Here is a 19,260-nt window from a genome sequence, read left to right as displayed (position 1 = left end):
AACCATAGTCCCAAGTGAGTGACAAAGCAAAGTTGAATCAGACGGCCAAGAAATGAGACCCATTAAATGAATATAACTGAGGGTCTAGCACACGAAAGGCCATGATTGAGGATTTGAACAAAAACATGACATGATAAAATTTATGCTTTATAAGATCACTCTGGATGCTCTGTGAAGAAAGGCTCTAGAGGGGTAAGGGCTAAAGTAGATAAATAAGTCAAGAGGATAATTCTGGAATTCACAGGAGAAACAACACTGCTAAGAATATTACTGGCGTACTTCTGGAATATTACTGGAGAAACAATGTTGCTTGGACAAGGGCAAAGGTGGCAAGAAACATTTTGAAACAAGAGCTAACAAATTCACTTAATGGATTCAAGAAGTAAAGGAGAAGAAGCTAGAAGGACACCAACGATTTTGACCTGAGCAATGGGGGAAATGGAGATCGAACTTATTGGGCTGGAAAAGACAGGGAGAGAAACAGTTTCTAGAAGAAAACAAGACATCGTTTGTGACCACTGTACGATAAAAATTAGAAATTTGAAAATTAGACATTCAGATAGAGATACCATGTAGGCAGTTGGACACAGGAGTCTGAATTAAGAGGAGTGGTGAGAAGTGAAGCTGTAAATGTAGAATGCTTTAGCATAAATACATCATTTCAAGGTGTTTAGCTAAGTGAGATCACACAGGGCGTGAGTATAAACAGAAGTCTCAGGACACTGAGGTGCTTCAACATTCGGAGGTTGGGAAGAAGGATCTAGCGAAGGAAATGGAGAAGGAAGACCTGTTAGTGAGATCCAAGGAGTATCAGAAAGAAATACTTGACAATAAGTTTCTAGGAAGAAGGAGTTGTCAAATGCTGCTGAACACTTGATTTTCAAATTTAGAGTTGAAAGCCATTTTCAGCAATTCCATTCTGTCATTATCCTTGTCCCCCTGGCCTTATTAACTCTTATCCTGTCTCCAGCATTGCCCTGCCTTCTGACAACTGGTTCCCTCCTCGCAACCAAGACAGTAGCCCTTTTCAGTTTTAGCATCTCTTCCTAAAGATAGGTTAAGTAAATCACGTTTAATATGTATCAGGGGGCAATAGTTTAATAGTGCAAGAGATAGCAGAAGCAAAGAAAAACAGTCTTGAAAAGCAATTATCTTGGACATAAAATTATAAGTTGTTTAAATCAGGTGAAAATTTTTGCAATCGTTTATGCTTTTCTAATTTTCTTGCCTCTACAACTCATTGCGGCAGCATTACACATAGCTCAGGGATTACCCCAATTTAGGAGCTTCAGTTCTTCCCATTTTGAAAGTAATTCTGATTGATGGTATTAATATTATAATATTACATCAAGAAAAGCTATCAAATATTCATTTTTAAGTATTTGTAACCCCAATTTTCATTACACGGAATGACAATAAAGATTGCCTAGGACAATCCCGGCAATTTTACAAATAAATTTCAAGATTGATCTAAAGGTGTGCTGGTTTAACTCTGAAAGCTGAGACTGGGTTATCATGTCCGTTCAAGTGGTTCGTGAAGTACGGTCCCTAGAGCCGAAGCCGTGTTCTCACCTGGGAATCTGTTAGAAATGCGAGTTCACAGGCCACACCCCAGATCTACTGAGCTCTACACTCTGGGTAGAGGCCCGCCCCCTCTGTTTTCCACAGGCTCCCCCGTAGATTGCAATGTACAAAAGAGTCTGAGAAGCAAGAGTGAGCGAAGGGAAAGCGGGAGGGCAGAGGACCCAAGGAGAAGGACTAGAAGGGGCGAGAGAAAGGGAGCAAGGAGAGAGGAGAAGGGGCAAAACAGAAAGGAAAGCAAGAAAAAAGGGCCAAAAAGGGGAACACTAAGGAAAGAGAACCATAGTTATCCTAAGATAGTAGTAAGCAGCGAGGTGTCTACTAATTAGAAGGGCAGAATCATTACCTCAGACTACTGCTGTAAGAACTGAGAAAATTAAAGTAAAACACTTTTCCAGGTGCCCTGGCACCCAGTATTGGTGACATCTGTATAAAATGACTGGTCACAAAACAGCTCAATATGAAATTTGCTCAGCGCAGCCACGTTCTTTTTTTTTTTTTTTCTATTTTTTCTATTTTTTAGGATTTTATTTATTTGACAGAGAGACACAGTGAGAGAAGGAACACAAGCAGGGGGAGGGGGAGAGGGAGAAGCAGGCTTCCTGTGGAGCAGGGAGCCCGATGTGGGCCTGGATCCTAGGACTCCAGGATCTTGACCTGAGCTGAAGGCAGATGCTTAATGACTGAGCCACCCAGACGCCCACACAGCCATGTTCTTAACCTTCATTGCTCACCTTTATTACGAACTATCTAATCCACCCCTTGACTTACTTGAACTCTGCTTCCATTCCAGACACTTCATGACTTCCTTGAAATCCCCTTTACTGCCTACACTGGCACCCATCCACCTGACTTCCAGCTACCAGAAAAAGTTGCAAAGGCACAGTTGAGGTGGGGTGACACTCAAGACTGTCACAGCGGAAGGTTCGCCACTGAGACACGATCTTGCAAAGAATGATAGAGGAGATTGATATTTGTTCAAGCTGAGAAAGGAACACTTTCCGTTTCAAAGAGAGAGCCAGAGAGAAGAGCAGCCAAATTGTTTTTTAGTATCGTTTGACTTCCTTATGGAGACTTGAAGATTTCCTGGAGTTTTATTACCAACAGAAAATACCTGAGAGGCCAACTAATTCCAAAGATTCAGCTCTTCTTCGTTGTTTAATAAAAACCATAAAATCCAGCTGGCTAGGAAATTTAAAGATAAAGAAACAACTAATTAAACTTAATTGGGTCAGTCTGGGCAGGCTGATTACCCTGCTTGGCCTCAGGAGAATCTGATCTTGGATTCACTGAGCACAACTTGGCAAAGGAAAGCCCGAAGTCAAGACAGGTGCTATATTTTTGTCTGACTGGAGATGTAATTTTTAGTGAGGAACACGAAAAAGAGGTTAAAAAAAGAAACAAGATACTGGGGTATGGCACAATCAACCGCAGACAAGTCATTCCAGACCCATTCTATTTTCTCAGAGTGGAGCAGAGGGAATTATTATAATAATAAGACAACAGGCTTATTTTATAGAAGGCCCTGGATTTCCTTCACCTGAATTAACCAAATGTATTTTATCAGGTTTTCTTAGCAAGTTCTTTCTTGCTTGCAACCCAGAAGAGAAATCTGAAAGAGCTATGTGCAATGAATTGAGTACATGGACGAAGGCCCAGTTTGAGGAGCCCACATCCCGTGAGTCATGGACAAGGGTGTTGGTTCTTAGAACCTGAGGACAATCTTATGCCTCCAGCCTACATGCAATGAGCATTTAATATGAAACCCTTTGTTTTGTTTTCTTAAAGATTTTATTTATTTATTTGACAGACAGAGATCACAAGTAGGCAGAGAGGCAGGCAGAGAGAGGGGGAAGAAGGCTCCCCACTGAGCAGGGAGCCCCATGCGGGGCTTGATCTCAGGACTCTGGGATCATGACCTGAGCTGAAGGCAGAAGCTTTAACCCACTGAGCCACCCAGGTGCCCCATTCCACCCTGAAAGCGCCCAATCTCTTCTGATCTCAGAAGCTAAGCAGAGTCAGGCCTGGTTAGTACTTGGATGGGAAACCCTTTGTTTTGAATGCAGTAATAGTTAATCTGGCTAGTATTGGTTTGGATTACACCAAGATAGAAATGGTTTTGCACACAGAAATTATTTTCTCTCCTAGGAAATGACTTAAGAATTTCAGTCCTGCATTTTTACCTTATAGGAGAACTCAAAGAATTAATTGAATTTTCTTCAAAGATGTATAGATCCCACGCTTCTCAAAGTAATCTGTGGAACACCTGCATTGAATCCATTAGAATCACGGGTTAAAAATGCAGTTTTTTAAGCCCCAACCCTGGCTCCTAAATCAGAATCATCTATAGTAGTAGGTCTAGGGAAAATGTATGCTTAAAAAAAAAAAAAAAATGCTTCCCGGGTGGCTCTTAATAACCCTAAAATGAGAGAAATGTACTTCCAGTGTCTTATTGAATGGCAAAGTAGTTAAGAGTTTGAATGCCACCTCCATCAAGCCAAATAATGGTGTGCCTTACCTTAAGTAAGTCATGTTACCTTTTTTCTCGTGCGTTGGTAACTAAAATGAGAATAATAAGAGTACCTGTTCTCAAATGTTGTTGCAAATATTAATACACAGAAAGTGTTTAGTATAGTTCCTGGCTCAATAAATCTTGGCTCCAACTATTATTAACAGTCACACTATGGAGATAAAAATAGTAAGACATTAAAAAAAAAAAAAAAGTGGAGTCTCAATGAAATCCGTGTGGTGACCCTATTGTACTGTTGCATTTTCGCCGTTTTTGCAACATGCTAACTATTCTTCATTAAAAGCTAATTTTTAAAGTTTTTGAAACTTCTGGGGTGCCTGGGTGGCTCAGTTGGTAGATCATATGACTCTTAATCTCAGGATTATGAATTCAAGCCCTTGGGGGTGCCTACTCAAAATTAAAAAAAAAAAAAAAGATGAAAGGTTTTGAAACATCTTTTTTGTCTTTTACCATCTTCCTAATACTGTTAATCTCTTGAAAGAAAGAGAATACGCAGACAAGGGTATTTTCTATCGCACAAGGATGAAACAAGAGACCTAGCCTTTATGAAGTGTCAACCACGTGGCAACAATGTCCACACATGACCGTAGGAGGAATTAGGTGTAAACTTATGACCCTTAATGACCCAACAGAATGGCTGATGACCGAGAGGGGGAGAAAAAAATCTGAGACATTAAGCACAACTGTCAAAAAAGGATTAAATTAGTTACGTATATTATGAAATATGTTTCTCATTACTCTGGAATATGTCGAGTACATTTTTCATTAAGAAAAGAAGTAAAGGAACACTTGGGTGCTGCAGTCGTTTAAGCAACCGACTCTTGGCTTTAGCTCCCGTCCTGATCTCAGGGTCATGAAATCGAGCTCCATGCTCAACCCAGAATCTGCTTGAGATTTTCTCTCCCTCCGTGCCTCCCTCCCTTAGTTTCTCTCTCTCTCCCTCTTTCAAATAAATAATAAGTCTAAAAAAAAAAAAAAAAAAGAAAGAAAGAAAGAAAAGTAAAAACATAGATAGGAAGATAAAGAGTTTCATATCATGCAAAAGCCACATCTAAATTATCTGTGCTTCATTAACCATAGTTTTTATGCTATTCCTACAGATTGATATGCATGATCTCATTGAATTCTCAGGAAACTGTGCCAGGAAGATATCATTTCTTTTCACATGGAAAAGAAATAAGGTTAGCAAGATTAAGCACCTTGCTCACGGTGACACTGCACATTCAACAGGTAGCCAGCTGCTTCTGCCTCCAGACTCCTGCCCTTCATCCCTCTACCTGAGTGACAGATACAAAGGGGTCTGTTGAGTGCCCAGTACTGAACCAGCAGCCGAGGACACATGCCCTCATGAAGCTTTCAGTCTAGTAGAAGAGCTAGAAAATAAATACATCCTGATCGGCATTATGGGTTCTGCCCATAAGTGGTTTAAGAAGTTTTAAGAGCATGTCATGGGGAAACCCTTAACTTATTCTGTGGACAAGGAAAGGACTCCTCAATGAGGACTTATTCTGTGGGCAAGAAAAGGACTCCTCATGAACAATGAGCGGGGTCAGTGAGGGAAAGGGACAGTGCTTGTAGTGAAGGAGGCAGCAGGCATGAAAAATCTGAAGCAAGAATGAATCAGATACTTTGAAGAAAAATGATATTCAGGAAGGCTGGAGCACCCAAAAGGAGGGCTGGAGCCAAGGAAGAAATCATATAGGTTATGTAAGGTTTGGGGAATTCACCCAAAAGGATAAAAACAGACATAAATTAAGCAGATGAAAGCCATGAGCAGATTTTCCAACTGGAGAGGCTCTCCACATGAATGACTGGCACAGACATATGAGAAGACTAGCTAGAGTTAGCAGTTTTCAGCCTCTACTCAACATGCTTTTGACCAGTAGATCCATAGCTCTCTTCAAGCTATACTCCTGCCAATTCAACTAATGCACCACAAATACAATAAGTACTATAAATACTCTGCAATTTCTACTGAACTATAGCTCCAAGCACCACCTCTTATCTTGATCTCGAGATGTACATCAGCTGTTCCTCTTGGCTTATTGTCTGCAGCTGTGTAATAACAACACCCCAAGCACCCATTAGAGTCAATTTTATTGGTAACTTCTGCTTACTTACGACGACCATCATTAATCAGCTTCTGGAAATCAAAGCCAACCAAAGCCGCTGTGCTGACATAGACTTGCAGTCCAGTGAGTACTAGATCCACAAGGATAGAGAGAGAAATAGCCTTTTTCTGTCTTGTTGATAAGTCACTGGCTGCCTTAATAGATTTTAGTTGGAGTCACCGCAGACTACAGAATGAAACTCATCAGGTTAATCTTGAGTAATGTCGTAGCCTTGAATGTTCCTCACACCTCCTAAACTTCCTTTTTTAACATTTCATTAACTGATTCACTGGCAATTAAAAATAGGCATGAGAGTGAACAACTGAGCTGATTTTACTCCTCTTTGGATTGGCTACCCAACTATGAACAAGATTACAAAGTCTGCCCTTTTGTTCCCCGGTGATTCCTGTTCTTCTTTATCTTAGGTATGCATCTGTCTCCTAAAATCTTTCCCAGGGCTAACCCAGTCCTGCTTTTGCACAACTTCCCTAGTCAGAGTTCCTCCTGTACTGTTTGAAGATTTAGTTTAGAACTCAAAAGTTTCCAAGGATGTACCCTACTCCTTGGAGGCTGAAGCCACAGAATATAAAGTGAAAATGGAAAATAAATAATGTATGTTGTAATTTGATGTTGTGATTCCCATCAGAGTCTACAGAGCAAATACATAAAGGTCAGGGCACTGCCCGGAGAGAAGGGTTTCTGCATCAGGGAGGTTTGGAAGGAAGATGTTCAGCAGGCTTTTCTCCACAAACTGATTGTTCAACGAGTAACCTACCACGGACTATTCTAAAATTAAGTAAAAACCGTGTGCCTGGAATTCCTTTAAAATATTCCTAGTATAGAAAGATTTGGTGCACACTCTAAAGTGACCCTGGTGAGTCACGCCCTCGTGTAACTGCCTGCTTTTAAAGGAGGGTGGAAATTGCTCGTGCTTCTAAATGATAGATTGTAACAAAAGAGATAGGATGTAATGCCTTTGATTAAGTTACTTTATATAGCAAAGGTGATGCAATGTCACTCCCATGAATTTGTTATATTATATAAGCCTCTGACTTAGAAGGCTGGAGAGAGAAATTCTCCCGGTGGTGGTGAAATAAGCAGCCATGTTGTGAGGAACTGATGGGGAAGCTCCCGTAGCAAGGAACCATGGGAGGTGTGTAGACCCCAGCCAAGAGTGAGCAAGGAAATGGTGCCCTCACTGAGTAAGGGACAGGCAGGGCCAGGTACGGAGAGATAGTTAGGGGGCTACGTGATTAGCAAATGTGGAGGGTTAAGGAAATCAGAGATAAGGGAGCACACCAGATCACCCTGTCCTAGGCAAGCTGTCCTGTGACAGTCTCCTGTGGTCAACCGAAAACAGCCAGACCCTAAAAAGAAGTAAGCGCTTGAAGATGTTATCAGTAGTCCTTAATCAATGGTGCTGCCAATAGAGAAGTTAAAAAGATTTAAGTTCCTTGCTTAGCTTTCAATAAAAGACCAGCCTAAAAGCCATCAATGGCAACCCTGTCGCGACCCCTCTCACTCCTGAGAGCTTTTTTCTGTATCCTTGGTTAATAAAACTTGATGGCTTTACTCACTCTCCTTTGTCTGTGAGATTAATTCTTCAACTCCGAGAGACCAGTACCCCCCTCTCGCACTTCATTTGTTCCATAGCTACAAGGAGATGAACTCTGTGGACAACTGGAAGGAGCTTAGAAGCAGAGCTTTCCTTAGTCAAGGCTCTGATGAAAATCTAGTACGGCTAATACCTTGATTGCAGATTGTTTGAGACCCTGAGCAGAAACCCCAGCTCATCTGTGTCTATACTCCTGTCCCCCAGAAGCTGTGAGAAAATAGTGGATTTATTTATTTTTCCTCTTCCTTCAATATGTTTTAGAAACTTTCCATTATCTTCTGCAATTGGGTTTCTGTTGCAGAAAGTATAACATACAACTAATTGACTTGGGGTCCTTTGTAGGTGATTAGGTGATTTGCTCTTGTTCTTTTCGTGTTTGTTAGAATTTTCTTTTCGACTTAGCTGAATTGACATATGTACAAGTTACGCATTCTTCTCGGGAGACTACGAATAGGGATACATCTGAAAGAGCAACACGCGGAGCTCCGACCCTAATGATGTGGGAAATGTTGGATTTCAGCACTGATGACCAAGAAAGAATCCTTGAGACATCTTCGGTGCAAAAAGGTGGTTTTATTAAAGCACAGAGATGGGCCTGTGGACAAAAAGAGCTGCACTGGGCTTCTGAGGAATGGCTGATTATAAACTCTGGAGCTGGGGGAAGTAAAGACAAAGGAATATTTCCAAAAGGACTTTCATATGCTAAACTATACGCAGATAATCCTGGAGCTCTAGCTATTATCAAGCTAAGGTTGTTTTTCCCTCTGGCAAGGCATTAACATTAAGACAACTGAGAGTTTCCTGTAGGAAGGTTATACTCTGCCTTCCTCAAGGATTTGTCAATGGGCTGCAGGTTATAAGGAAATTTAGTTTTATCTCCATTTCCTTCTGCCTTTGTTTCCCATATCACTATCACCAGTGAAACAATCACAACTGGTGAAAATTATTGAAAAAATAAATGAAGTCTCTGGATATTGTCCTATGGGCATATAGAAAACGGAGAAACATTTATTTAAGAAAAATCTATGCAATCTTCATAAATTATGAACAGCGAGTCTGGATTTTGAGCTTTTATCACCTTTCCCCGGGTGCACTGGGATCATAAGCCTACTCCAAGCAGGTGCAGCCAAGAACACAGGGATTCCTTCCGCAGCAACCTGTCCAGGATTGCACTAGCTGTCTTGGCAGGGCACACCACTAGAACTCATCCCACAGCTCTGTGAGGCAGAAGCTCTATTCCAGGCAAGAGTGGCTGAGCAATCTGGAGCTCCCTTTCTCCACCCAGCCCTCACTCCATTGGTGGAGGCCCCACACCAGGTGCATCAGACCAAAAATACTGATTCCTGATTGCCTGTCTCTGCTCACCTACAGGTGGGATAGAATTTCTCTGTCTGAAGAGGCAAACCAAGGTCAGAAGTTAATGCCCCACTCGTAAAGGGATGTCACTTCTAGATAAGTGAGTCACTTTCCTTACCCCAAGGTCTAGAGCAATGATACAGAGGTTTGGTCGCAAGCAATTAAAATAAGGCTGTAACTCCAACAAGCTAAACCGCAGACCAGGCAGACATAACAGAAAGGACCAGGGAAAGAGCTAAGAAGATTCCACTTGGGGTCAGAGCAAACCTCAAAGGCCAGCTTCAAAGACAACCCCTGCTGAGACCAAAATTTAATTGGATTAGACTGGAGTTGATATAAACCCCAGGACATTGCTGAAAACAATAGAACAATCAGTCAGCAATTAGAGGAAGCCAGCAGCTGGATATGATACCATTGGAGGCAACCAGGTTTTTGGTTTGGTTTTTTTTTTTTTTTAAAGACTTTATTTATTTATTTGACAGAGAGATCACAAGTCGGCAGAGCAGCAAGCAGAGATAGAGGGGGAAAGCAGGATCCCCACTGAGCAGAGAGCCCCATGATGCAGGGCTCCATCGATCCCAGGACCCTGAGATCATGACCGGAGCCGAAGGCAGAAGCTTAACCCACTGAGCCACCCAGGCGCCCCTAGGCAAACAGTTTTAACAACAGAGATCAGAGAAAAAGACAAAAGAGAGCCCTGCTAAAGCCACTGTCTTCCCAGGGTGACTATGTGCAGTGCCAAAGGTGGTATCCACTGAGGCGGGACACTGTGGGGGACACAGATTTCACAGAACTAATCCAGCCAAGAAACTAAAAATATAAACAAACATCAACAGCCACAGCAAGCCCTGGAGGGGGTGCACCAGTATCCAGAGTTGGAACCCACAGAAAAAAATGGTGGAAATACCAAGGGGTGTAGCCACTTTGGAAAAGAGGTGATCCCTCAAAAGTTGAAAAATACAGCTCCATATGACCCAACAACTCCACTGCTAAGCATTGACTCCCCCCCACAAAAGAAAACATATCTCCACACAAAAAATGTATGAACAAATGTTCATAGTGATGAGAGAGAGAGGAGAAGGCTAGCTAAGGTCAAAGCACAAGCTGACACCCTGCAACTCTCCCCTCCCCTACTCCTGAGTGGGGCAGGTACAACATTGTTCCAGGAAGCTCCCAACTATCTTACAGTTAATGCCTTGCCAGAAGGGAAAACAACCATAATTTGACAATGACAAGGTCTCCGGTATCCTGTGAGGTTTTTTTTTTTAACAAATAAAAATCCTTCTGGGGCGCCTGGGTGGCTCAGTGGGTTAATCCTCTGCCTTCGGCTCAGGTCATGATCTCAGGGTCCTCGGATGGAGCCCCGCATCGGGCTCTCTGCTCGGCAGAGGGCCTGCTTCCTCCTCTCTGCCTCCTGCCTGTGTTTCTGCCTACTTCTGATCTCTGTCTGTCAAATAAATAAATAAAATCCTTTAAAAAAAAAAAAAAAATCCTTCTGAGACCTCCCTGTTCCTTACCTCCCCCAGCTCCCGAGTATATAATCAGCCACGCCCTTCACAACCCGGGTGTAGCAGCTCTTTCTGCCCACGGGTCCAGTCTCCGGGCTTTAATAAAACCACCAGTCTGCACCAAACATATCTCAAGAATTCTTTCTTGGTCATCGGCTCCAGATTTCGCCCCACCAAACCGCACCTATATTCAAAAATTACATCAATAGCATTCATAATGAATAAAAAAGTGAAAATGACCCAAATTGTTAGACTAGGCACCTGTCCAGGCAGCACTCCATAGGAAGTGGGATCAGACCAGGTAGGCCCAAGATGGTGGGTGCCATGACACGAAACCCCTGACCAAATAAGAAAGGAAAAGGCAGAAACTCTGCCTCCTCGCCTCAAGTAATGAATATCTCATACCCTGTTGTTAACAACTGCCAATAAAAGGATAAAAACCTGGACCCCAGGGACTCAGCTTTCTCTCACTGGAGCTCTCCCACTCACATCTCCCGAGTGTACTTTGGCTTTGATAAGCCTTTCTGCTTTGCTTTGATGAAGTTTCCTCAGCCTAATTCCTCAGCCCAATTTTATGGAGGGGAGGGTGATGTTAAGGCTTCAGGAAACGGAGTTATGGGTCTCTCGAAGATAGACTGTTGGTAAGAAAGGGTCTTTCTTTTTTTTTTTCTTTTTTTTTTTAAAGATTTTTTTTTTATTTATTTGACAGAACACAAGTAGGCAGAGAGGCAGGCAGAGAGAGAGGAGGAAGCAGGCTCCCCGCTGAGCAGAGAGCCCGATGCGGGACTGGATCCCAGGACCCTGAGATCATGACCTGAGCCGAAGGCAGCGGCTTAACCCACTGAGCCACCCAGGCGCCCAAGAAAGGGTCTTTCTTGTAAATCACTAGGACATTTGTAAATTGAGGGAGACTCCTGTCCTGCAGAACTGTGATCTATATCCATTAACCATTTGTTTTTCCTTTAGGACAGCCAGGAGCCCCTGAGGAAATGTCACACATAATCACATGGGGAATGGGGGGTATAAGGTGCCAGCTTCTGCTTTGTTCTCAGCTAGCCTTCTGCTCCCTCATCGCCTTCTGTCACTCCTCTGCTGTGTTGTGTGTCTGCCCTTGAATTCCTTCTAGAGAGGAGATTAAGAATCTTCAGTTAGTCCTTTGGGACGGTCTGGGTTAAAATCTCCCCAGTTCCCCTGGCAACAAAATGCCCATCAACTGGTAAATGGATAAATAAAATGTGGTATACTCATATGATAGAAATATTACGTGTCAACAGGAAAAGAATGAAAAACTGATACCTGCTATAAACACGAATGAACCTTGAAAACGTACTAGTGACATGAGCTAGCCACAAAAGAGCCCCTTTTGTTCCAAGATATAGAAAGGAGTGGTTGCCAAACGTTGGAGACATTGGGAAGAAACGGTAAGTGAAAACTAATAGTTGCAGGGTTTCATTTTGAGGTCATCAAGATGTTCTAAAATTGTGGTGATAGTTGCTCTACTGTTGAACACACTAGACAATTGAGTTGTACATTTAAAAGTGAATTGTGTGGTGGGTAAATTATATCTCAATAGAATTTTTTTTTTTTTAACTGACAGTGTTGGGGTGCCTGGGTGGCTTAGGCCGTCAAGTATCTGCCCTTGACTCAGGTCATGATCCTGAAATAGAGTCCTGCATCTGGCTCCTCACTCGTCAGGGATCCCGCTTCTCCCCCTGCCTCTACCTGCCACTCCCCCTGCTTGTGCCTGTTCTCTCTTTCTCTCACAAATAAATAAAATCTTTAAACAACAACAACAACAAAAACCGACAATGTCAACCATTTACCTTCCTCACTGGACTAATAGTATATTTACCGATTTTATCCAAAGTTTTGTGTTTGCCTGAGAATTTTTAGAACATTCCTCTAGTTGTGTGGTGGAGAGAAAGGAGAATTTTTAATTAGCTGGCCTCTGCAGATTTTTCTTTTCAATAATAAAGTATATGTTGCTATAAATGAACACAGAGCCAGGAATTGAGAGGTTTAATATTGCTTAGGAATATGGGGTTTGCCTCCAAAGATTCTGAGCCCTAGCAAATAGAATCCATATTGTCCCTTCTGTTCCCAAATCAATGGTTTAGTTCATTATTATTAGTGATTCTATTCAGGCACACAACGTACTTCTAGGCTGTGTTTTTTAGTTTAGGAGAGCCAGCCTTTAAAATTAAGCTTATTCACCACTCGAAAAACACCAGGCCTGCAATTTTAGATCACCACACCGCATCTGTGCCTTTAAAGAAGAGAGTATAGTCACTTATATTTAAGAGATTAGAATATATATTTGGGTACTGAAACATAACTCTTTACTAAAGCAAGTAAATATAAATACAATTCTTTTAGAGAAAGATTTCTTTCAGAAGTAAAGACCTAGGATATATTTCTTAGTGACTACTTTGAAGGAAAAACAAAAAAACCTCCGTCATTTCCGTTTTAACACACATACACACCTCAGAGTGGGGTTAAAAATCTCTCCAGAAGTTTATTCTCAACCATCCTCAGCATTTGAGTGTCCCAAGATTCTGTTAACTTCTCTGTCACAGCCAGACTATAATCAGAGTGTCCACATTAACTAGGAAAATAATTTGGTTTACCTACCTAAAAACAAGCCTACTTGTTTTTAGAACTTCTTTTGTTTTGTTTTGTTTTGTTTTAAGATTTTATTTATTTATTTGACAGGCAGAGATCGCAAGTAGGCAGAGAGGCAGACAGAGAGAGAGAGAGGAGGGAGCAGGCTCCCCGCTGAACAGAGATCCCAATGTGGGGCTCGATCCCAGGACCCTGGGATCATGACCTGAGCTGAAGGCAGAGGCTTTAACCCACTGAGCCACGCAGGCACCCCTTCTTAGAACTTCTACACCCTTCTGTACCCGTAGCAAAAGAGACTTCTAGTTCTCTACCTTACGTCTGCCACATGGTCATGATCATCCTGAAAGCCTGCTGTCACGGGAGCAGGGTTGCCCTTTCTTTTTAACTCCCTCCCAGCAATTATTTGATGCCTAAACTGCGGCCAGATATAGCTTAATTGACGTCTATCTGTTTACATTTTGAAAAATAACTTAAGATAGCCCCCATCCAGAAAAAAAAATCGTAGAAACTATTCTAAAGCACTGATATTCTCTAAATATCATAATATTGTGAGAACAACTTAAATATGACTTTTAAATAGAAATAGTTGTCAAGTTTGGCAAAATGCTGGACCTTATTGGGCATGAGTAAGAAGGCTGCATTTAGCCAACCACATCCAAATCAGGAATCAGGCCCTCGTCTAGCTCCTGGCAGCAGCAGTAAATTGATGGCAAGAATGGATCATTAAATTCTGGTAATTAGTGGGATATTATTCCGTCTATCAAATTTGAAGCATAATTGATTAATCCCTTAACTTTGAGATATGTCGCATCAATTTATTTTGCTTGTCTCAATAGCAATCTTGCCATGTTCTCAACACAGTTATTCCAAAATTATAGATCAAGGAATCAATATGTATTTACAAGTGCCATAAAGGTGTGAGTGCTCATGGTAGGCTTTATGGGGGCTACAAGAAAAGATAAAATCTCTTTTGTCACCAAGGTACTTAAATATTAGATAACTGGGAACTAAAAACGTAAAAGATATTTTGTAAGTGAAAGAGAGGGAGAGAGAGAAGAAGATGTAGTAAGTATGCCAAATGAGTAGTTTGAATCTCTTTAAAACAATGACCGCCATTACACCAGTTTTCGGATTGTCATACACTGGATTTCTGCCTCATGATGCTTCATTAGCTGCCCAAAGCCTTCATTATACTTGGTAGATATGAGATACTTGGTAGATATATTTGGTAGAAATAAGAATATCCTTATTTTCCTCAAAGATGAAAACTACAAAACAGCCTAATTACTTTTTTAAAGATAGAATAATCAATCGATTGATTGATTTACTTGAGAGAGAGAAAGCACATGTGCATGCATGATGTGGGGGAAGGACAAAGGGGGTTGGGGGAAAAGTAGCAGACTCCCCATTGAGTGCCTGAGCTGGAAACCAGACAGAGGGTAGGATCTTCAAGACAGGGCTCCATGTGCGGTTCAATCCCAAGACCCCGAGAGCATGACCTGAGCCAAGTCAAACAACCACCTGACTGAGCCTCCTAGGCACCCCAAAACCAGTCTAATTTCTAATGACAAAGGTAGTTTTGTTTTGACTTGCCCTTATAAAATATTGGCCTTTAAATTATTCCCATAACTATTTCTTACACCATTCTGATAGTCAAATTATTAGTTTCTACATTAGGCTGTCATTTTTATTAGTGAAGATTCTAAGGACTGTGGTCTAGATACCAGTTCTAAAAGTTTAATCTGCTAAACCCACTAATACACAAATTATAGATTTGCCAATAGTTCACGTAGCTGGGAGCCAAAACAGTGACAATCTGAAAGTTTAAAAATAAATATTAGGCAAAGCATTTACTCTATTTTCATGGCTCAGTTATTTCCATTTTCATTGCTCTTTCAGAAACAGGAAACGTTTCATACCACATTATATAATTAATGATGGATGTGTGACCCTGTGTACATTTTAGTCCACTGTGATCTCTGGCTACATAAATAATTTATATCAAGGAAACTGCTCATATACAGGAAAAGAAAGCACTGACCTGGAGCTCCTTTATCGGTTTCATCTCTAGTAGGTGTCATATCATAATTCCTTCTTCCATCTCCTTTTAAATTTGATTAAACAAAGAGCAAATATGTTACTGCTGTGCAAGGGTGACACACTCATTAATCATAACATAATTTACAATTATGAGCTGCACTTGTTTATTATACTAAAATAATAGATGCCATATGAATAACTAATCTGATAATAATATTCTATTAAAAGTATTCAGTGTTACATTATAAATCCACACTACAAAGAGAATTCAAAGGGATTAGAGACTAATTTTGTTCCAAACTAGAAGATGTCATGTGCCAGCTCTAGTCATAAGATGGTCCATACGACATACATAAGGCATCTATTCCACTGTGAACATACCTGTAGGTAAACACAGAAAAGAAACCTATCCTTTAATCTTGTAGTATTTTAGTTTTAGTTACAAAAGCTGTTGTGTAAAGAGTACATGAAGGCTTAGGGTTATTAAAGCAATATGTTTTATCATATGTGCACGAAGATAAAAGTAACTACCAATGTCTGACTTGTAACTCATGCTGATAGTGAGGAATTTGCTCTTTCTCGTGAATTCATGTTTTTTGTAGATAACAAGCTGCCCTGGGGAAAAGGGCCCTGGGGAGAAAAGGGTGGTAACCATCACTGCGCCTGCGTGCCTGCAGAGTGCTGCACTCTGTTAACACTCCTCCTTCCCCAGGAGCCTGCCTCTGACAGCTCCTAAAGCTCAGCACTAACACAAAAACTGAAGCAGGTGGATGATGGGAGGTGTGATACCGACATGGTTGCATTCCAGAAATAACTCAAGTCTGAAATCAGACAGACCTGGGTTTGAATCCTGACTCTGTCACTTACTTACTAAGTTACTGCAGCCCTGGGTAGATGACAACCTCTTGAGTTTCAAGTTCCTCATATGTAAAATAAGTAGAGTAGTATCTACCATCAAGATAATCATAGATGTCTGATTAATTAAGCTAGTATTTATTTGAAACAGGTCTACTGTGACAGGCACTATGTTGGGAAGAAAAACAACTTAGGGTGACCAGCTGTCCTGGTCTACCCAGGACTTTCCCAGTTTTCGCAAAGAAAATCCTGCATCCCAGAAACTCCTCAGCCACAGGTAAACCAGGACAGTGAGTCATCCTACCAGAACATCCCATCTAACAGACTATATCTAGATGCCAGCAAGAATATGACCACAGTGTGAAACTGTAGTTTCAGAGAGGAGTCAAAAGGGAAAGTGGAAGTATTAGCCTTCATCCCGAACTGAAGTTAGCATGAGAATTAGAGAATTCTAAATGGGCTGGTAAGAATTCCCCAGGAGGTGCTGGGGAATCCAGTGAGTGAACAGTTGACAGAGCCAAATGAGAATCCTTGAAGCTCTAACTGGTCCTTGAGGAAACCTTCCATAGTCTGTAACCTACAGGGAAACATCCGATGGCGAAAGGAAGTATAAAGGAAGCCACACACATGTGTAGGTACCCATACATACCACTTGGGGAGAAGCCAAAACATAATCTATTTTGCTACAAAAGATCTGTAGACGAAGCCTGACTGGACCACAGGCTTGAAGCATCCTATAGTCTTACATAATAATACCTCCACAGTCCCGCCACCTAGTAGTGAAGAAACTAAAGCTCCAGACATTACCCTCAGCCTCACGTTCCCAAGCCACTGCTTCCAATAGGAACACCTCTGTTTTGCTTTCCTTGCCTGGACTTATATCCCAACACTGCTCCAGGCTTTCTGAGGCCTCCAGCGCTTCCTCCCATGCCTGCCCTGCCAAGCAAACCTCCTGAGAGCCTCCGGATCCCGTTATTTTTATCGGGAACCCCCATCAGATTCCATCTCCTTCATCAGCATTCTTCTTGTTCCACGTCTTCTCTCCGTCTCATTGCTGTTTGGTTCACACCTGCATTGCTGTTCTTAAATCACACCGCAGTCTGCAACTGGTTTCTCTGGACCTTTTCACCCTTTGCTAACGTAGCCACTGAAGCTGGCAAAGCTGACAGCGTACAAAACTGCCAGAGGAAGTTCTAAAAGGAATACCTGACCTGACCATGTCCGTTCCCTGCTTTAAAATCATTCACCTTATTTCTACTTTCCTTTTCGATTTCCTCTTTGACCCAGTGAACATTGAAGAGTGTGTTGTTTAAATTCCACATATTGGTGAATTTTCCTGTTAAATCTGCTAAGAGAGTTGATCTTAATGTTACGTGTTCTTAACACACACACACACAAATAATAATAATAATAATAATAACAAAAGGGAAGTGTTGAATAGATGTATGGCATAAATTGGGGTGATAGTTTCACAGGAGTATACTTACCTACAAACACATCAAGTTGTATACATTAATATTTTCATGTATGGAATATACTTTGAAAAAAAAATGTTTTTAAAAAAATTCTGAGTTTAGAATCACACTAAAGGAAAATTTTTAAAAGTATTATAGATCAAAAGAATATTATTCTATATTAAAAAGGCAGCTTTGCAAAAAATAATGGTAATTAAAAGTATTGGTAAATGGGCTGGATTAATGTCAAAAAAAATACTAATTCAACTGTCCCTCAAGATGTTCACGATGAAGACTGAAACTCTTGGTTTGGTTTATAGGCCGAACTATCATGGCTTATTCTCCCATGCTGGTTCCATGTTTCCCAAAGTATGCACTACGGAGCACCATTTCTGTTACTGAAAGTGTTGTACTAAAACAAGAATTCCCTTAGTACAATGAGTTTGGTATTAAATAGAATTCAATAGTACAGGATTTCTTACAATGAAAATGTGATCATATCTTTATGAATCTCCAGAAGAAGAATATGATTTATTTTGTTACCCCATACCAACTGAATCTGAAAACATTTTTTGTAATGCTTCTAGCAGGATGAATGTTCCCCAAAAACTATTTCGAAAAGTGTTGTTCTGGCCTCACCTCCTACTCTATCCCACCAGCAGTAGCCTTTACCCATGGCCTACGGAACTGCTGGAACCCATCACGGTCTTAATACCCTCTCATCTTTGCCTGTGATCCCTCCTCCTCCTGAAATGTTCTGCTTTCACTCTTTCTCCTACCTAATTGATACGGCATTTTCAAGACAAAGTTCAAATGTCCTTTCTTGGTCTGCCTTCATCTGGCTTTCACGCCCTTCCCTAAACACCCAGGGCATCCCGTTCATTCCACTTAGGGCTCGGTACTTTTCCAAGGAGAGGGACCTTCTTACTCACCTTGGTTCCTTCAGTGGTTAGTACAGTACCTGACATATACTAGATGGTTCCCAATTGTTGAATAAATGGAACGTTGAAGTTGATAGAGAAGAAATCACTGAACCAAACCTTAATGGAGGATATTGGACCAGTGGTATAGCAACTGCCTGTCTGCAAAATTAATAAGAAGAAACAAAGCTGTCTTTCTGGAGTGCTCTAAGTACAGGAAAATGAACTGTGTGACCTGTGGGGTCTTCTACTTGCCTTTGGAGTCTGTGAAGTTCTGGGAGAATAATACATATCTCTATGAGTTTGATGTAGCCCTTTCAAATGGATTTATTATTCTTTATTTAAATAATGCATGACTTACCCTTCCAGCTGAATATCAATAGGAAAAACAAATGTGATCTTAGATTTCCTAAAGTCTCCAAGTTAGAATGGCATTCAAATTCAATGAGATTAAAAGAACTTAGATATAAATTATCAGGGATTTCTCCCCAGACTTTTAACTGTCACTTGCACAGCCTCTCTTTTTTATGTCTATTTTGACTTTCCACATCCTCTTACAGAGATTTTAAATTATCCTTTCTTGACTTGTTTAGTGAAAACATTAGAATCTGCTGAGAAAATTTGCTGCATTTATAACCATCTTTTTTTCCCTGTCAGATTTTTTTCCC

General features: G+C 41.1%; 1 long non-coding RNA gene across 3 annotated transcripts in view; it reads right to left on the bottom strand.

Moving 5' to 3' along the window:
- The window catches only part of LOC132012865 (uncharacterized), an 85,030-nt gene extending 69,206 nt beyond the window's left edge, over positions 1-15,824 (bottom strand). For 2 of the 3 annotated variants that reach the window (XR_009402781.1, XR_009402783.1), the window contains exons 1-3: positions 15,745-15,824; positions 15,365-15,427; positions 3,765-3,847 (exon numbers count right to left, since the gene is read on the bottom strand). This is a non-coding gene — a long non-coding RNA (uncharacterized LOC132012865). The remainder of the gene's footprint in view (positions 1-3,764; positions 3,848-15,364; positions 15,428-15,744) is intronic. The other variant, XR_009402784.1, reaches the window with a different exon arrangement.
- Between the last annotated feature and the right edge of the window lie 3,436 nt (positions 15,825-19,260).

This window comes from Mustela nigripes, chromosome 3 (assembly GCF_022355385.1).
Source record: "Mustela nigripes isolate SB6536 chromosome 3, MUSNIG.SB6536, whole genome shotgun sequence".
Lineage (NCBI taxonomy): Eukaryota > Metazoa > Chordata > Mammalia > Carnivora > Mustelidae > Mustela > Mustela nigripes.
This window is presented reverse-complemented; position numbering and strand designations above follow the sequence as displayed.